The 15974-nt window shown below is 42.6% G+C and overlaps 1 protein-coding gene across 3 annotated transcripts in view; it reads left to right on the forward strand.

Moving 5' to 3' along the window:
- The first annotated feature begins 7128 nt into the window (after positions 1-7128).
- The window catches only part of SYN3 (synapsin III), a 238926-nt gene continuing 230080 nt past the window's right edge, over positions 7129-15974 (forward strand). Inside the window, exon 1 of one of the 3 annotated variants that reach the window (XM_048500133.1) lies at positions 7129-7249. The gene's annotated coding sequence lies outside the window, so the exon portion shown is untranslated. Of the gene's footprint in view, positions 7250-7519; positions 7877-15974 lie in introns of those variants that run through there. The other 2 variants (XM_048500132.1, XM_048500134.1) reach the window with 2 other exon arrangements.

A 15974-nucleotide genomic window follows, 5' to 3' on the forward strand; every position in this document is an offset into this window, starting at 1 on the left:
GGGCCTCCTGCATATTACACCAAGACAGGTTCGAGCATCTCCACTAATTCTACAAATCTCTTTTCAATAATAAAAGAACTATATTCTGCCCTCACATAATGGCTTTCTCATTTATATACCCCTGGTCTAGTTAAAAACAGAAAAACACTGTAGGCTAGAGGTACACTCTATTACTGCAGCTGGAATTGCCAACCTCCAAGTGGTTGCTGGAGATCTCCAGGGATTACAACTGATCTCCAAGGGATTGAGATCAGTTCACCTGGAGAAAATGGTTGCTTTAGAACAGGGGTCTTCAAACTATGGCCCTCCAGATGTTCATGGACTACAATTCCCATCAGCCCCTGCCAGCATGGCCAAGTGGTAGGACTCATGAGAATTGTAGTCTATGAACATCTGGAGGGCCATAGTTTGAAGACCCCAGCTTTAGAATGTCATCTCTATGCCATTATACCACATTGAAGACCCTCGCCATCCCAAATCCCCCCTTCCCAGGCCCAACCACCAAAATCTCCAGGTATTTCCCAACCCAGAGCTGGCAGCTCTAGCAGTAGCACAGCCTTAAATGTATTTAATTTTTTTAAAGAACATAAGGTTTATGATGCACTGTTCTTCAGCATCAAATCACTGTTCCTTGGCATTCTTTCACTGGACTAGTACAGTGGGAGAACAAACGATCCATAACAACGTCTTTGTTTCCAAACTATGAAATCTGCTTCCTGATATCATTCTGCCCCCCGTGCAACCTTTGTGGGTAGTGTCCTTTGCCTACAACTGTGCTTCTTTCTCTTAAGGACTGTCAAGATACTGATGACTTGTGGTTCTCTTCCCGCAGGAACAGAATGCTGAGAAAGATCACGGATGAATCCAGGAAGACCCCAAGCAAAAATAAATTGCATGCTAGGGAAGGCAGGAGAAAAAAAATCAAGCATTCTATGAATGCAATAACTGTTAAAGGATGGTTGGCTTGTTCATGCATACCCTGCTTTCCTCTTCAATGGGAATTCAAAGCAATGTACGGTTCATACTCCCTTCTTCCATTTTATTCTCATAGCAACCACCCAGTAAGGTAGGCTAGAGTGAGAGACAGTGACTGGCCCAAGATCACCAGTGAGTTTTCAATGCATAATGGGGATTCAAGCTTGCATTTCCCCGATATAGTTCATTGGTCTAATGCAGATAAAAGCCATGCTCTTTGTTGCTCCTACTGGATATATCAGAAGTCTTTGATACATTGCTGCATGCAATGGCGTAGCGCCAAGGGAAGAGAGGGGCATGATGCACCGGGCGCATGCCAGTGCGGGGGCATGGTGGGGCATTCCGGGGCATGGCAGGCGCGTTCTGGGGTGTGGTGGGGGCAGGCGTGGCAGAGCGCAGGGCACAGTTTCCCCTCGCTTTGGCTCTGGCTATATGCCATCTTGTTGAGATGATTGGAGGCAGAAGTAGGTATCAGGATCTACGCTGGACTGGTTCAAATCATTCCTCACAAGCTGGACTCAAAAGATGACTACTGGAGACCAGTTATTATCAGTGTGGGATTTATCCTGTGGAGTACAGGGCACCATGCAATCCATGTCTTTCAATTTCTCTGTAAAGCTCTTCAGGCAGATCTTTTCTACTTTGGGATTGGCTGTCATCATAATGCTGATGACATCCAGCTCAATATCTCCTTAGCTAAATCTTGTAGTGATGCTGATACCAGGTTGGGAAAATTATTCTCCTGTAAAATTAGTAAAGATTCTCCTAGAGGATAAACATAATAATATCACTTTTACGATCGCAAAATTTCTGTCTATGGCAGCAAGGATTAGGGCTTCCCCTTATAACTTGGATTGTGAGATTAATTGTTGATTGTAATTTGCCTGATTTTAAATCTGCATATTTCCAGTTTGTTTTTATTTCTAGAATGTATGTTTTGTCTTTTAAACTTGTTCAAAATTTTAAAATTCTTTTAATGTATGACTATGGATCTATTGATTGTAAATAAAATGCTACTACTATTAATACCTAGTGATGCAGTAGAGGTCTTGAATCACTGCCTGCCTGGTATGGTTAAATGACTAAGAGTGAACAACTTGGAACTAAATCCTGGCAAGAAGACATAATGCTGGTTGGGAAGGTTGAGATTTTGAAGGACATTGTGCTTCCCATTACCAAGTGGGGCTTAGCTGACCCTTTCTGACTGGGAGTCAATAGCTTTGGACCTCCTGGACCAAACTTCACAAAGCCTGAGTGGTATCAGTAGAAGACTCTCCTGATGATACCACCCAGGTTTGGTGAAGTTTGGTTCATGGGGGCCAAAGTTATGGATCCTCAAATACGTAGCCCCCATCTCCTATTAGCTCCCATTGGAGCGTTTTTTTCAAAAAGGTGCATATACAAGTAGGTCCAGGAAAATCCCGTGATAAGGGGGGGGGGGGCGTGCCAGAAACGGGACTGATTTGTGTTCTGCGGTTCAGCAGTGGGGAGATCACGAGGAAACCTGGATATTTCGGGTGACTATCCCAGGATTAATCGCCAGGAGGAAAATGCCCTATGTTAAGAATTTAGGTGTTAAACTGGATCCAACAATACTGCTGAAGAAGCAAGTTAGTGCAACTGCAAAATACACTTTCTTCCAACTGAGCCCCACTCAGAAGATGGCCCCCTGCCTTGATACAGCCAATTTGGCCACCTGGATCAACATCACAGTAACCTTGAGATAGCTCAGACACTCCAGTTGTTGCAGCTCAATTATTATCAGGAGTTCAGTGCAGCATCCATAGGACTCCCATTCTGCAGTCGCTCTATTGGCTGCCTGTCAGTTGATTGATTCAAGTCTAGGCTTTGTCCATCACATACTGAGCCCTTTATTACCTTGGTCCAGCATATTTGCAAGATTGCCTGTTCCCCTATAGCCTAACATGTCAGCTTTGCTCATCTAAGCAGGGCCTTCTGCAGGTGCCATCTTGCAAATGGACAAAATTAACAACTGCCCATTCACATTCAATCTTTGGCCCTTTCCCCACTTACCTTAAGCCCCGTGCTACTCTCCTAAAGTAGTGCGGGGTCCAGCTGCACTCCCCACTTCAGGGGCGGCGAGAACGCAGCCGCTCTCGCGCCCCCTCAGCGCGCGTAATTCCTGGCGCCTTTTCAAATGGCACCTTTTGATGACCCTGCGCAGAGCATGCGCCAGGAATTGCGCACGCTGCAACCCTCGGACAGAGGTAAGTGGGGAAAGGGCCTTTGTTGTGACCACTACCTTTTAACAGCCTGACTGATGAGGTCAGGAATGCTCCCAATCTACTGGCATTCTGCAAACTCTGCAAAGGAAAATTATTCCGAAAGGTATTTTACCTCAGGTAATAGGACTGTCCTGGATCAAAACTATTCAGGAAGTTGCTATGGTAAAGGACTGTGGACTACACATCTGAATAATAAGGACTATCTGATGCTTTAAGGATGGTCCTCCTATGTCATGTTAAGGCTTGTGCTTTGCTTAAGCTCAGTTTTCAGTTTTCTGCTTAGTTTCCGATTCTGCAGTCCAAATCTATCGCCCTGTTTATTAGATGTCTCATCTTGTGGATTGTATTGACTTACATTGGGTAATTTTCCTTCAGTCTCAATGAGAATGGTGGATGAGAAATGATGTAAGCAAACAAACTAAATCTACATACCAGTTGCCTATCGGGCTGTTTTTTTTCTGGTGTCTGCACTTCTCTGTTTATCTTGGTGAGACTTCCTCGGCTCCCCTGTTGCATAATTTGCAAGAGGTTGAACCAGCTGCAATGTGTATGGCTCTGTTTTTGCTCAGTGTAGCTTAATGGAGCTTGGAAGCTGATTAGGACCTCTAGGATTCATATTAGCACTGCTATGAAGCAACCATAATAATAATAACAATGAGCATCGTAGTGATGACCTTTTAATTGGAAAGGGAAAACAGCCTGCAGAGAGAGAGAGACTTTTAAAAAACACACTCTTATCTCGATAAGGCTAGAGCAGAACGCAAAAAAAGAGTATGAGATGCCTTTTAAAACAATGTGCCGAAATATGTAAACTGAACTCTGTGTTTTTACCTAGGTTAGTTGGTTTAGATCTCTTTTCCTGAATTGTCCTGAGACGATGTTCAAGAATGTGATCCCCTTCTATATTGTGAAATAATATATTTGTGGGGTTCATACTAAATGTTTTGCTAAAGTGCCATTTCCATGATCTATTTAGTTCATCAAGCTGTTGCGGGAATGATTTACGTAAGGATTAAAAATCACCGTATACACTTAAAGTGCTATATAATAAACAGACAAATGCATTGTTTTACAGAGAACATAATGCTGCTTACACCAACATTATTTAAATCAAGAATTGGGGGTTTAGATACATTACTGGAAATGAATTTTGGAGACAAGATCCCCACATTTGAGATGGTACAAAGGTCACACAGAAGAAGAAGAAGAAGAAGAAGAAGAAGAAGAAGAAGAAGAAGAAGAAGAAGAAGAAGAAGAAGAAGAAGAAGAAGAAGAAGAAGAAGAAGAAGAAGAGTTGGATTTATATCCCTCCTTTCTCTCATGTAAGGAAATTCAAAGGGGCTTACAAACTCCTTTCCTTTCTCCCCCACAACAAACATCCTGTGAGGTGGGCAAGGCTGAGAGAGCTCCAAAGAACTGTGACTAGCCCAAGGTTACCCAGCTGGTGTGTGTTGGAGTTCACAAGCTAATCTAGGGCGATTCCCCACGGTAAAAAAATCGCATGATACTCACTGTAGAAGTCCTGGTTTGGGCAAGGAGTCCTTATGCTTCAGTGCCCAATTCGGCTCCATCCTGGCCCTGGCTCATGCTCTCCCCCTCATCCCACATTTTTCAAAAACTGGCAAGAAGGTACATCTTTTTGAAAAATGAGGGCCAATGCTGCATCGGTGGGGAGGCAGCATAAAAACAATATGGCTCATTTTTCCCGTCTTAGGAGGTATGCACCAATCAAAGCACAGTGGGCTGGGCACAGAGCGCCCAAAGGGGTTTTTTTTGTGTGTGCTGTTGTGGCTTCATAGGCATGAACCTGCAAAAAGAAGGAGAGCTAGCACAGAGTGTGCATAGCAACGAAGCTGCACAGCCAAAAAGTTAAAAAAATTGAACTTCCTATGTTTCTACGAAGAGGCTGTGGGGTCGTGTTCCCGCCCCAACACAACAGCCAATCGGAAAGAGCTGCAGAGCAGATCGTGGGCTTGTGGAAATAGTTACAGTTTTTGATCCTGGGATTAACTTTGACTCCCTCAACAGACGCATGCTGCGGTGGGGAATATTTGGTCATTGACCGTAAATGAAGTATTCTATTCTATTCTGCAGTGGGGAGGCAGAGACCGGGATGAAAAAGTGCTGTATCTTATGGAACCAGGGGCGGCGGGGACAAAGTTTATTTTCCCAGTGGGAATTTGCCCCTAGTTCACCAGATAAGCCTCCACAGTTCAAGTGGCAGAGTGGGGAATCAAACCCGGTTCTCCAGATTAGATCGCACCTGCTATTAGCCACTACACCACGCTGTTCAAAACAGATGAAGTTTGTTCGTCCATTTGTAGAGCTGCCAACCTCCAGGAACAGCCTGGAAATCTCCCACTGTTACAACTAATCTCCCGACAAAAGAAATCAGCTGCATTGGAGAGTAGACTTTATGGCACAGTACCTTGCTGAGACCCCCCCCCCTTTATGGCACAGTACCTTGTGAGACCCCCCTCTCCTCAAACCCCACCTTCTCTAGGCTCTACCCTCCCCCCCCCAAATTCCAGGTATTTCCCAACCAGAACTGCCAACCCTATCAGTGGGGGGGGGGGGGAGCTCTAAGAGGCCTTTTAGAACCAACCAAATTGTCACAAAGTGGTGAGGAAGCCTTTTTAAGTTTCCCATAACTAAAGGGTCCAAGGGTTGCAAGGGTCCATCCCAGGAAGCATGGTCTTTCAGATATTTGAGTCCCCAGATTATTAAGAGCCTTGGAGGTCAGGACTGGCACTGTAAACCAAGCCTGAAAATATATAGGCAACTAGTGAAACTGTTTGGGAATTAGCATTATATATACCAGTATGCTCCAATTAACAAATGAGCAGTTACTAACAGAAGTATCCAAGAGGTCTTCAAGGGTATATAGAATGCATTACAGTAGTCTAGCTATACAATCTAATTTTGCCACTGATAAATTGCAATCTTGGATTTCAATGTCATCCTGTCCTAGTTTCAGTGTAAAAATTTAAGAATTTCCCTCCATTTAAATATTGGAATGGGAAGGTCAGGCTCCTAATGGGATGCTTTTATCTATTCAGTAATTGTAATTATTGTAATTATGCTTATCCACCTGATTTACCTGCATATTTATGCTGAAATAAATCTCCTTTATTTAGTAGATTTGCAAAGTGTTGTAATTTAAAATCTCTCTCTTTCTTTTGCAAGTGTGAGCGGTGAGCCAAGCGGGCAGTAAATGTATAGCTTAGAAGATCCTGGGAAATATTATATCAATTCTAAAGACTCTTTTAAGTTTCTTGAAGTCAATGGGCTGTAAAGAGAGTAACTCTTGTTAGTAGGGCACTGTTACTATAAGGCAAGCCTATGTAAACTGTGTGCTAAATACAGAAATTCTGTATCAAGTTAACCTTTGTTTTGCACTCAGTTACAGCATATTTGTTTCCTTGTTTGCTTAATTCAGCAAATGGATATAGACATGAATAGAAATATTATTCTAGGAATGCCTTCAGAGAACTACCCACCATGTAAGACTTGAGGAGCAATCCTAAGGAGGTCTACTTGGAAGTAAGGCCCATGTTATTCAATGGGACTTACTTGCAGGGAAGGCTCTTTAGGTTTGCTGCCTTAAGAGCTGGAAGGGAGATGGTTCCAAGTCAAGGAATTGAGCGTCACACCAAATCCTTGTTCCCTTGCTGTGAAGCGGCAGTAAAAGAATCCGTGCCTGGATGCTTTCAAGGCAAGTCTGGAAGGGGGAAAGACTTGTTCTGCCTGTTCCAGCAAGTCTTTGTGATCTCACAGCCTGCCCATGAGTTGTTTCACTACATAATTCATTAGGCTTCCGTGGAAATCTATGTATAAGGAGGGGCTTGATTTAATACACTGCCTGCTTGGAGCCAATCGGGTGGTCCGGATGCTGGAGGAGAGGGTGACGGCAGGCCCTGCCAGTGTGCTGGGAATGTGAAAGAGACGCTCGCTGCTGGTTTTGTGTGCAGATTAGAGGGAAGGTAACGGATCCGGAGGGGCCAGTGGACTAACAGGCCAGCAGGAAGGTAAGATTTCAGCGCAGATGCGGACAATCTCAAAGCTGAAGCGGACCCCTTGAGTCATAATTCTCTGCTTTGTGGCATATAGCCAGACCTATGGGGGGGGGGGGGCATGGGTGTGAATGTCGCTGTGTGCATGCAGCTGGCCTTTTGTGTCTTTGTATATCTATCACCTTATATTTCTGGTGTGAGCTGTTGCACCTGAAATTGCTTCCATTATTGGGGGGCATTCTTTGCAGCCTGTGACATCTGGCATCGGTGTGCGCAAAACAAAAAAGGAAGACAGCCCAGTGAAGAAGGGACACCCGGACCAGTCCGGCAGACTGAATAGGATCAGGAGGCGCCTAGCGGTCTTTGAAGCAGTTGGCATGTTGTGACATCTCGGTTCTCCAAAGCCCTCCCTTGTGAAGTGTGATGCAGGCCTCTTTATGGTGAACGGAAGGAACAGAGGCATAGAATAAAGGAAATAAAGGGGGGAAGGAAAAGGTTGAGAAAGAGAAGTGTAGGGGAAAGAGAAAGGGATCAGAAAAGCAGAAGAAGAAGTTGGGGGGCTGCACCCCATCCTGATGAAATAGATACCTCATTGGAAATCTTGAATCTTTCCAGCTCCATCCTAAACCTGTTTACTCAGAAGTAAGTAGCACCAGTTCCGGTGGAATTTGTTTATTGATATGTCCATGTTTATGGGTGCCTGTGACAAGTCAAAACCAACATTTATTCCTAGAGTTGTGATCTTCCACCATTAGCACAAATTCCAGAAGACTTTTATTTTGCTGATGCAAAAACAATGAGTCCTGTGACACCATGGAGATGACCACATATGTTGTGGCACGAGTTTTCACATGCAAGAGTTGACTCACCTTTGCATGCACCTGCAAAATTGTTTCCAGTAACTTGGGTCGAAAGGTAGCATGGTATAGTGGTTAGTGTGTTAGATGAGGATTTATGAGACAAGAGTTCAGATCCTAATTCAGCCATGAAAGTTAATGGATACCTGTTAGCCAGTCGTGGTTGTTGTAAGAACAAAGTGAACAGGGGGAGAACCATGGATATCAACTGGATCAGAAGTGAAAGATTAAAAATGTGTTAGATCCCACACTGGTAGAAAACAGTTCAATTGTAAGTGGAGTCAAACTCTTCTAAACCCATTGAAGTCCACTGAATGTGGAAGTAACTTGTAGAATCTATTGCCACAAAGCAGAATGAGTGCCGTCCGTGCAAGTGGTTTTTTAAAAGGATTATGAATTCACATAGGCTACGCTGAACGGCCTTGGTTAACCATGATAGCTAAACATTTTATATTTGCTAGCAGGGGCAAACCTCAGTAGAGAGAATTTTTATTGCATCGGCCATTGGCCTTCACAATCAATACACATCATGTTTAAAGCTATATATCAAAAGACATCAACGCCCGGTTCCGGTAAAAAAAGGGAAGGAGGCAATCCCAGTAACTCTCCCCGTTTCTACTTTTATTTCTGTCTTAAAATGTAGTGAGTACTGAGCGGCTTTTCAGTTATAGGGAGCAATCTCCTCCTCCAGGCTGCTCTATCTAGAGACAAGGACAAGAAGTAATGGGTTCAAGGTACAGGAAAAAAAGATTTCACCTAAACATTAGGAAGAACTTCCTGACAACTAGAGCTGCTTGATTGTGGAATGTGCTGTCTCAGTAGGCAGTGGAGTCTCCTTTGGAGGTTTTTAAACAGAGGGTGGGTGGCCATCTGTCCAGAGTGGTTTGATTGTGTCTTCCTGCATGGCAGGATATTGGACTTGATGGCCTTTGTTGTCTCTTCCAACTCTATGATTCTGTCTATTAAAGCCAAAAGAAGTTTTGCACCCTGAAGAGATTAATTGGACTTCCACAATCTTAATTGGACCATCTCTATCTTGCTAAATCAAGTAGGAGTGAAGCAAAAGCAAAACTCAGTTCTAATGAAGAATGTCTCTTGGGCTACCTAGACAAAAAGAAGGGAAACAGTAATTCTAAGATTAGATAAAATTAAACCATCACTGTGATATTTGCAATCAGAGCTTTCTAGCTGCCAGGGCAAATAGCGCAACTCTTTCAGAAACATAGTGATCAATGTCAGGCATTAAAAAAATTCTTATGATTGGACATATTTGACCTATTAGGCAATAACCTATTAATAGATTTTCTCATTGGCTCATTATTAACAAGAACACAGCACAGTAGATTTTCAACCACACCAACTCTGCAAATACAAAGGTGTTGAGGGGACAGGGTTTTTTATTTTATTTTATTACATTTTATATCCTGCCTAATCCCAAGGCTCAAGGCAACAAACAATCATTTAAAATAAGGCATAGAAAAATAGCACAACTCTGCTGTAAAATTGATGATAATAACACTAAAAACCCAAGTTATATCAGTAGATGGAAAATAAATCACATTTTAGCCTATAATCTAAAATCTCCTGATATTTATGTGGGAATGGGAAGGGCCAAAGGCCCAGACAATAAAAAGAAACAAGAGCACGTGGGAGTGGGAGTGGGGGGCGCTCAAATAGAGCACATAAAGGTAGTATGGTCATTGGTGTTGTGTAATTGGGAGAGTAGCAAAATGGTAAGAGAACAATGGATGGCATCAACCAGAGGATGTGTAGAAACCACTTCCCATTGCTGGTGGCATAGCATGAAACCTTAAATAACTAAAAGTCATCTCTACTATTTGAGCTGTTAAGTTCACAAAGCATGGAATTCTACCATGGTCCCTTTAAAAAAATTGAACTGGGGGCTACTTTAGATTGTTTGATTAAATTGCAATCTATCACTTCATCATTTGGAGGATCACTCCGTCATGGTGGCCTGGTCCTTCTCTTCCCCACTTAGCAGATCATCTGGAGTGGAATATCTTGCAAACCTCAATAGATGGGCTCTTGTGGCTTCTTGTGAAGTTTCAGAAGCATGATTTGCTTTTGCTACTGTTGCAAAACAAACAAACCCAAAACGAAGGATTTAATCCTAACCAACAAATACTAAACTATAGTATACTCCACTGCTTTCCCAACATCAGATCCTCTGAAGATGCCAGCCACAGATGCAGGCGAAACGTCAGGAGAGAATGCTGCTAGAACACGGCCATACAGCCCGGAAACCACACAGCACCCAAATACTAAACTGTTTGCATAGAAGTATAGTCCAAAATATTGGGAAGAAATTAATATTATTATAATATCCGTACAAGTAAAAAAAATGAAGTGACTTTTCATAGTGAAGGTTTAAATGCTGAAATCATAAATCCTATAATTAGTGTTTTGATTGGGGGAGGCAGGGGATTACATTTCACACCTCAAGTTATGTCCAAAGAGAAGCATTCATTCTCCCACACTCCCCTCACAACTCTAACGTAGCAAAGACAGCCACATAGTGCTACTTAGTGTTTATGCAGTGCTTTAATGTTCCAAGCACTTCTCCTATATTATCACAGTAACACAAAATATTTTTAAGGTAGGCTGATATTACTATTCCCATGCTGAAGATGGGACAGAGTAATTTGCCTCATTGTGGCAGAGGTGAACCAGGGATCTTCCACCCCACAGCTCTCTATATGTGCAGATGAGCCATGTTATCCTTTCCCTCTCAGAACGGGGGGGGGGGGGGGTTGATAGATTGAGTGACTCATCCATACATAAGGTTACATCAGAAATTGTTTTGTAGGCATAATGAGAGCATACAAAGGTTTATGCATCTTTGTGGCGCAGCCACTTGAGATAAATGTATGAATCAGGCTTTTCACCTTGGTTTCGTGCCTGAGTTTAGTGATACGCTGGAAGGTTTTTTTTTTTTTAATGGTTTGCATTCACTGTACATTTTCATAGGCCTGCAGCCTTCATTTGGTTTCGGGAAATTTCAAATTTAAAACAGCCCCTCAACTTCCCTTTTCTTTTTACTTTTCAAAATATGTTTTTTTTCCCTAAAGAATGTGCCTTTTCTGTTGTTGTTTACTTTAATTGTACTTAATGGAGAGAGGCTTGTGGAGAGTTCTGTTGGTCTTGGGGAGGGTCTGTATGAGCCAGCCTGAGGGCTCCTTCCTGTGTCCTAAGAATCAGTAAAGAGAAGAGGGGAGTCAGGCCCAGGCATTGTGTCTTAGCAGGCAGAAATTAATGCTAAGTGCTCTGTGTAATTAGATTCTATAACATGGGGGAGAAAGTGTGAATGACTAACTGCAGGGTTTATTTTTGTCAGCTGCTGGTCGAGCTATACTGTATAGTCATTCCAGGTGGTAACTCAGTGCAATCTTGAGGGAGGGCTGAAACTCCTCAGGAGGTGACGTGACCCTGATGTAAAAACCCTTTTCACTAGCACTAAGGGGCATTTATGCTGCTGCACAGGCACATACACCAGGACTGGGGAGCTGCGTGCAGCCCTGGATTAACCATTAAGCATAATAAGTACGTGCTTAAGGCACCAAGAAGAAAGGGGATACCAGTCTGTAGACTGTGAAAAAGTCTTTAGAAAGTGAAAAAGGGACACCATCGCCACAAAAAAAACAACATGTTGGTTAAAAAAAGGGTGCGTGAAAAAGGGATACCACCATTACCACCACCACAAAAAAAAGTTAGTTCAACTTCAGGTGAACTGGGGTCCCACCATAAAGGCCTTTGTCACATGCATGTATATCTTACAGATAACTGTGCCCTATCATCAAAAACAGTACATTGTAACACATTTTTTTCATAAGGTTTGGGAAAACATTCTTAACTTGAAATGTTTGAAATGTTTTAACATTTTTATTCGCATTGTTCCCTTATGGCAATTAAAAAAATAAATTATTGAAAAATTCCATTGGTTTAAAGCTTGAGCCAAGCTGAGGCTAGGATCAAACTGAGCCACTGGCCTGACCGCTCTACCTTTATACGGTTGACTCCACCCCCTCCCCCAACTCCACCGTAGTTCAACTGCATCCTTGCCTTTAACTCCACATGAAGTTTGAGGGTGGGGCACGCAGTTGCAAGGGGGTACAACCCAGCAGTGCACCCCCATGTGACTGTAGAAAGTGGCACCTGGGGCTGTAGCCTCTTGTGTCCCCCTCACTATGCCACTGACTGTGATATGACTGCAACCTCATTTTTTGAGGAGACAAGGAACCACCTCATAAGTCATACATACCAGTTACCTATCTAAGGCCCATTCCACATAACTAAAATAATGCACTTTCAATCCACTTTCAGTGCACTTTGCAGCTGTGTGGAATAGCAAAATCCACTTGCAAACAATTGTGAAAGTGGATTGAAAGTGCATTATTCTGCATGTGAGGAAGGGGCCTTAGTACTGACAGGCAGAAACATTCATTCATTCATTCATTCATTCATTCATTCATTCATTCATTCATTCATTCATTCATTCATTCATTCATTCATTCATTCATTCATTCATTCATTCATTCATTCATTTGCTGTACACTTATTGCCCATCCATCACCAAAGTCTCTAGGATCCCACCACACAAGATCTTTTTACTGGTCATACTGGAATGTTGGATTGAGATCTAATCATGCTGTGGACTGCTCTTCTAGCCTGGTTCTGGAGGGAGCCACTGCTGGTTCTGGAGGGAGCCACTGCTGCTGTAGCGTCACGGGGTCTTCAGTGAAGATTCTGTGTCCTGTGAAGCATCTTTGTACTAAATACACAAAGTGACAAAGAAGAGAGACTTGGCTGATGACATTACAGTACAGAAATCAACCATTTGGTCAATTGTGATCACCAGAAGGGTGCCATCTGCCCTTTTCTGCTGCCAACCTGAGGCAAAAGGGTTTACAGAAGGATCAGTGACTGTACCAGTTTTTGCAGTGTAAAATATAATTTCACTATTAGACAAGGTTCTGTTCTTCATAAAATGCAACCTGTTATGTCCATAGAACCCAGTTCGGGTTACTAACAGGGCTTGAGAAAAAATCCTAACAAATTAATCCAGGGGTGCTGTGTGGTTTCCAGGCTGTATGGCCGTGTTCTAGCAGCATTCTCTCCTGACGTTTCGCCTGCATCTGTGGCTGGCATCTTCAGAGGATGATCCTCTGAAGATGCCAATACAAATCTGAAATAGCATTAGGAAAATGCTGCAATTATGACCGCTAACAGCCACAACTATTCTGGCGTGAAAAGCCGACAATAAATTAATCCAGTCTTGATGAGATGTTATTTACCATAGTAGATGGTACCATGAAAGCTTCAACTTCCCATTTCCGCACATGAAGGATCTATTATAATGACAGGATATTTTTCTCTAGGCCTGTTGGCAACCCTTCACCCATTACAGGTATGTTTTGAATATAGTAATAAGTGTGTCCTAAAACTGATTTTTATTCTTTGACTTAGTTAGCAGCTCCTCCAATGTTCTAGAAATTCTCAACTGGAATTCTGCTGAGGGACTGGAGCATATTCATTGTATAACCAGCAGGCTCTTATGTCTACCAATATCCTGTTTTGTAATATTATCAATGATGATATTGGCCTTGCACCCTGAGCATGACTTAAGTTGGGAAAGGGTGTGGTAAAATCAAATAAATAATAGTAGCTTGGAGGAAGTTTTCTTAGGCTGGAAAAAGTCCTCAAACTTTGCTCAATGGAGTGATGGGATGGGGTAGGACCCACTCAGGCTTTCCATCATGTGCACCACTAGCAAAATAGCAAGATGCATTTGTGCATCTTCATATAGAAGGTGTATGTATACATACATATTCTGTCTATGTGTTGAATTATGTGTGAATTATGTGTGAGTGGTCCTTAAAAGCACAGATAAAAAAGCACTGAAAAAGCACCCTTTAGATTCAGGGTGCAATCCTATTCAAGCTTGCCTGACACTAAGTGGCATTGCGCATCATGGCACTTACTTCTGACTAGACTTGCGCAGGATTGCACTGTCACTGAGAAAGCAAATTTCCTAGATTTCAGTCAAGGTTCAAAGTTGGTTTCATGCAAAAAAAATCACAGTCTGGATACACTATATCTATTATTTCACTGCAGAGTTGATTTGTAAGTGATGTTCATAAAAGTTTGTGATGATCCCTATGAGTCAACCTACTGCAACTTTGGCATCTACCAAAAAAATTCGATTGGTCTGAAGCAGTGGTTCTCAACCTGTGGGTCGGGACCCCTTTGGGGGTCAAAGGACCCTCTCACAGGGCTTGCCTAAGACTCTCTGCATCAGCGTTCTCCATCTAAAATGGATAAATGTTAGGGTTGGGGGTCACCACAACATGAGGATGTATTAAAGAGTCGCGACATTAGGAAGGTTGAGAACCACTGGATGTAGAAACATAGAGCTGGAAGGGACCTCAAGGGTCATCTAATTCAACCCCCTGCACAACACCAGAAATTCACAACGATCACCCTCCCACTCCCCAAGTGACCCCAGTCTTGTCCAAAGGAAGGCAAAAAAAAGTCTCCACAATCCCTGGCCAATCTAGCCTGATGGAAAATTCCTTCCTGATCCAAAGTGGCGATTGGCATTACCTTGGGCATGTAAGAAAGAGCCACAAGATCTGAACATTGGCTCCTCCCTTCCTGCCCTTTCTCATGATCTGCTGGAGTTTCACAGAATCAGCATTGTTGTCAGGTGGTCTCTGCTTAAAACCCACCAAAGGAGAACCCACAACCTTCCGAGGAAGGACTGCTGTGTCAGGAAGATCTTCGTAATGTTTAGGTGAAAACAGGTAGCAAAAAAGCAAGCCAGTGGTGGCACTACTATTTACTGAGCACATGCACGTGAGGGGCAGAGGACATCAGTAAGCTTCTCTTCTGTCCATGTTATTGAGCTCTTTAGTTTTACTCCATAGTACTGTGTGTGTTAAAAACTGCTTTATGTTTACATCATTGGCAAAATGTTGTTTCATTCATGAAAGAGGTTACACTTCCATGGAAGCCATGAGCTAATAAGTTACCTGTCTAATTCATGAAGTCAATGGCATCTCTGCCTAATTGATTAAAGCAGCAGCCTCAGTTTAGTTAATGAAACTGACAAAAAGCCAAAGCATTTCCTTCCATAGGATTTCGTCAGTTTCACAGATTTCAGTGCCCTCCAGCAAGGCATATGAGATGCTGTTTTCGGAACAGAGCAATGGGTTGGATCCAGCCAGCCTTTCTACTGATGGAAAAGGAAGGAGGGTTCCCCTTTTGATTACATAAAAAGTCTATGCTAGGGATCATGGGATCTGCATACACAAAAGCCACAGGAGACAGGGACTATAGTAAGGAGTAGAACTGGGCAAGATTGCGTGGAAAAGCTATCTGGATCCAACCCAATATTTTACTCCCTTGAAGATTCAAATTGTACCTAAATGCGGAAGTTGAAGCAATCCGTTCATACCTACAATTGTAATATATTTGATTTTATTCTGAAATTTATGGTTTTTTAAAATACATCTGAATCAATTTTTAAATTGTGTTACTGACTTTAGGCATTGTTTTGTGAAAGTTGTTTGTAAGAGTACTGGCTGGGTTAGGAGGTAAAAAAATCTAATTTATTAATGACATCTCTTGGGGTTTTATTGAAAGAGCTCAGGGCAGTGTTCATGCTGTCCCTCTTTATCCTTATAAATGCCTATGAGATCAGATGACCAGCCCATGATTTCTCAGTGTGGATTTTGCCAGTCCTAGGCCAACATCTAATCACTACCCTACATAGGCCCTCTTTCTGTGCTGTCTAAGGAAAGCCATTTATGGAACATGGTGCATTTCCATTTCTTTATGTCTCAAATTATATGTGGCTTTCCCCA

This window comes from Sphaerodactylus townsendi, linkage group LG06 (assembly GCF_021028975.2).
Source record: "Sphaerodactylus townsendi isolate TG3544 linkage group LG06, MPM_Stown_v2.3, whole genome shotgun sequence".
Lineage (NCBI taxonomy): Eukaryota > Metazoa > Chordata > Lepidosauria > Squamata > Sphaerodactylidae > Sphaerodactylus > Sphaerodactylus townsendi.